The following is a 4509-nucleotide window of genomic DNA, read 5'->3' on the forward strand; positions in this document are numbered from 1 at the left end:
ATTATTTTCCTACGGTAAACCATTATTTTTTTTTATCTCAGGATAAGGTTAAGGCAGGAAGCAAGCAGAAATTTTGTCACATGTCTTCTACCTTTGCGTGAATCATGTGTGGTATCAGAATTAATGTAACTTGGTAGTTGTGGTAGCTTTTAAAAAAGCTGTTTTTTGGTACAAAAAGACATTAGATAAGTGCAAATACTCAAAGCCTACTGTAAAAAAACTGCATAGAAATAATTTTATCATTGATTGCTAGACTAGGCACCAAAAAAAGGCCTAGTTGTTACAGGAAGGTGTAACTAGAAAATTCTTGCAAAACCACCCATCAAAGTTCATACTTTAACTTTTGGTTACATTTCGAGAACTTTTCAAAGCAAAGCCGTTCAAGTAGTGGCACATATATCAGGTAAAAAAAAGGTGCCAAGTAAAAGTACTTACGAGTGGAAGGTTCTTGGGAAGTGCTTTTTAAGTTGTGTTTCCTCATCCTCGCTTCCTTCACTGGCACTCCTGATGTTTTTGATGATTTTTCACTAATTCTGCGTTCGTATACCAGCACAATCACAAAGCTGTGGCGCGTAAGGTGGTCTCACCAAGATGGCGGCGATCGAAAAAATCTGGCTTCAAATTTTGGCGCGTGAAAACAATAGGTTGCTCGATCCAGTCTTTTTTTTAGATCAGTGGTTGATCCTTGAAATCACCTGCTTTAGTGACTGGCTGGAAAGAAAACCTGCAGTGTCTCAGGCCTCCATGGCACGAGTTTGACACCCCTGGTTTAGAGTAAACACTCTAAACGGTTATAAACATGGGCGGGTCTTCAGCCGCCATGGAGCACATACACAAAAATGGACGCGCAGTGATACGACGGGAGAGAAAGTAACGCTGATCAATTGTGAGGTCTAATTTTTTCGAGTGGGCAGTTTTATGATGCAAATGTGTTACTCTTTTGAACGCATATTGTTTTGGGAAGCCTAACTCTTTACTTAAGTGGCCCCTCCAACTAACCGGAAGTACGTTCCTCATCACCAAAATCTGACCAGAACTCGGCTCACGGGACGAAGTGGGGGGTAAGTCACCGTTGAAGTACGACACTGCTGACGGGAGGTCACACAACTTCATGTCAAAAAATCCCAACTATCCTTTTAAGCCGAGGGCCTGTCGGACGTTTCCAAATTATTTTTAGCTTTGGAAGCTGCTGCCGGCAGTAGGATTTCCAAATATTTGAAATTCATATTTTACATTTATGGTAATCGTGACGGAGAAGGACGGAGAAGCAAGCTTTGTGTTTTTTACCGTTTGTTTTTGTGTTTTATGTCTGTTGCTTTTATGCTGTGCTTTCGCTTGATTGCAGAACATGTTGAAGAGGTCGCCTGGGACGTTCACTTCACACGCTTAGTCAATGCTCTATAGTTCGTAGGTCAAAATGTCCTGCATGACGTTGTGCGTTTGTCCTTGGCTTGCAGGAGTCCTTTCAAAAGAGGCAGCAGCCTCAACGAGGGGTGTTCCAAGAAGGAGAATGGAACAAGAGAAGAAGAATGTTCAGTATGTCCAATAACTGCGATGGCTTGGCCCACTCTTCTGCGTGGAGTCTCCAAACAACCAAATGTGAAGTCTTTGTCCTCTCGTTTGCTTGTAAAAGTCCACGTTAACAGCATGTTTACTGCAGAATCCTTTGGTTGGGAGAACCAGGCCAGTGGAGGTAAAGGTTTAGGTATAGCTGCGGGTATAGCTGCGGGTATAGCTGCGGGTATAGCTGCGGGTATAGCCCCAACCAAGTAGTGATGGTGTGACTTGTCTAGAACAATACATTGCATCTTTTTACCTTGCAAAGCTGACAGCTGGTAATGCCGTCCCTGTGCCAGTGTGGTAAAGCAATTTATTAAGTGGAAATGGCTCTGTGACATCTTCATTTTGATGCTTGTTAGGAGGAACGTTCTCCTTAAGGAGCCTGTGCGACACTTCCAATTGGAAAAGCTGAAAAAAAGAATCCCACATTTCACAGCAGTCTATGTGAACGCCATTGGCAGACGGCTCCCGGCAGGGTTGTGATATTGAATTCGATACTGTATATACATATATACTTATATACAGTAGTCCCTCGTTTATCATGGTTAAGTGGTTCCAGACCCAACCATGATAAGTGAATTTCAGACGATGAAAGCAATTACTTCAATATGCATATATTTTGACTAATAATAGACAGTATTCAAACACGAAACAGCATTGCGAGTGAAGCCACGAAATTTGAACCGCGTGGTGGCAAAACACGACTGTTATAGTATGCTTAGCCTTCGTCAGTGTTAAGACTCACATTACCATTACCTGGACTTCTATCAAGACTGATAGTATTGTTTTTATAATGATCCATATCAACTCAGAACAATTTCACGGGAATTTTCCTTCAAGTGCTTTTGACTCTTCAAAAGCCTTTGATGCACACGTAATTGGAAGACACCACTGACAGCGCGCCGTAGTAAGTGGGTATTAAGGAAGATTGGTCATTTCAGCTTAGGAGAGGTTAATTAGACAGGAAGAATAGGAAGTGGCCGCATCAAATGAAAAGGAAAACACATTTGCATCTCTTCGGTAGACAGAAAAGCAATGCATCTGGAAGAAGGCTGAATGAGATGCTGCATGCGAATATGCATAAATGCAAAGTCACGGCCATCAACTAACTGGAATACAACCACATGAATGTCTGATGACTAAAAGGCATGTCTAAATTTATCTTAGCTCCATGTTTTGCATAGAAACAGATCGCTATCAGAGTGTGCCAAACAGACTCTGAAAGACACAACATTCTGACCACATTAGCCATAAACTAGGGATGCTCCGATTCGGGTTTTATGCTGCCGATACTCCATGATCATCCATGAGTGAAATCGCCCGACACCAATCACATAGATGAGGTGTAATTGTTTAAAATGAAAATGGCCAAGAGCAACTCATTTGTGTAACATTTACTTTCATAGTTTATTTCAAGCCAAACTAAGCCAACATGCTTGTTTTACCGGAACATGAACAAAATGCTGGTATCCACAACTCACATTTCGGAATGCATTTCTTGCTAGTGTTCTCACATTATGAACTGAAAACCTGAACGAAAAGCAGGCTTGCGGGCACCTCATGTGGTCGTGGGGGCTCACGTTGGTGACCCCTGGGCTATATGGTATGAAAGGGGAACCCTGACAAAAACATATTTGACTTACTTTTGGAGGACCGGGCGCCTTCTTTAAGGAGAATTTGGATGCGAGAGCAGCCTGATGGCGCTCCAGCAGGACCCCCAGGCAAACCCAGTGTCCTCCAATCCAACAAATCCAACCGCTATCCACCTTAGACCTACGACTGCCAAGCACACACGGTGTCCCGCGTTTTGGCTACATTAGTCGCCGACCGAACGACGGTCACACTGCCAAGTGCCCGCCCCGCAAATGCCGAAATAAACTAAAGCTGGTCCCACAAGTCCCACACGGCAGACGTGCTTTATTTTGGCTTTGCGTAGGGAAAGTGGGCGGGAGACGCTTGCTATAGCCAGAATTCCGCAATGGGGGGCAGAGATGATCGGCGTTATAAATGGAACAAAAACAACTATTTTAGTTTTCCGATAATGCATTGCGTCTGAGCAACACATTCATTAGGGCGCTGAAATGACGTCCGCTTCCCTCAGGGCTCCACGCTTCTCTGGCTCCCTCTGGCGGACAGAGACAGCATTGCAGCATCACTCACCATTTTCTATGCTGCTTGTCCACATGGACACGTGCGGCTTATACACCGGTGCCACTTTCCCAGGGTGGCTGAGGAGTGTGATCCCCTTATAGTTGGAACACACCCTCCGGTCACCCTTCTTAAAAAGGAGGACCACCTCTCTGGTCTGCTAATCCAGAAGTACTGCTCCCAACTTCCACGCAATGTTGAAGAGACGTGTAGGCCAAGACAGTCCCTCAACATCCATCCAACATCCTCATTTATATATATTTTTTTCCTCTAATTATTATTATATTGATATTATAACATCTCAGCTGTATTTCTATCTATGTTGTCTTGTCAGACAAGGTAATAATGATACTGTGGATCTATTCATACTTGGAAAAGAAACATTTATTATATCGTTTATTCACAAGATGAAGAAAAAAGCTCAGATCGAGTGGCCATAAATAAATAAAGAAGATATCCGTGTACATGAGCTAAAAGGTCAACATGATCTGCTATTAACATGCATCAGTCTTGGCTTGGTAAACATCTGCTCAGTAGATTTTTGTTTTCATGGATTAGAAACGCAATATGATATCACTGCATGTCTGTGTGCTTGATGCATCTGTTTGACCCAAGAAGAAGTGACCATAATATTAGAAAAGTGCTTTAATGGGAGTGAATGGGCAACCACAGATGGCAGAGGTGCGCAAGGCACCAAAAAATATGCATTTTATATTTTCTAGGTGCCACAATGGGGAAGGAATAAAGCGACAGGCGACTTGAAAAGGTACGCTGCCACGTGTGCCGACATGATTGAGATGT

Source organism: Dunckerocampus dactyliophorus, chromosome 10 (genome assembly GCF_027744805.1).
Source record: "Dunckerocampus dactyliophorus isolate RoL2022-P2 chromosome 10, RoL_Ddac_1.1, whole genome shotgun sequence".
Lineage (NCBI taxonomy): Eukaryota > Metazoa > Chordata > Actinopteri > Syngnathiformes > Syngnathidae > Dunckerocampus > Dunckerocampus dactyliophorus.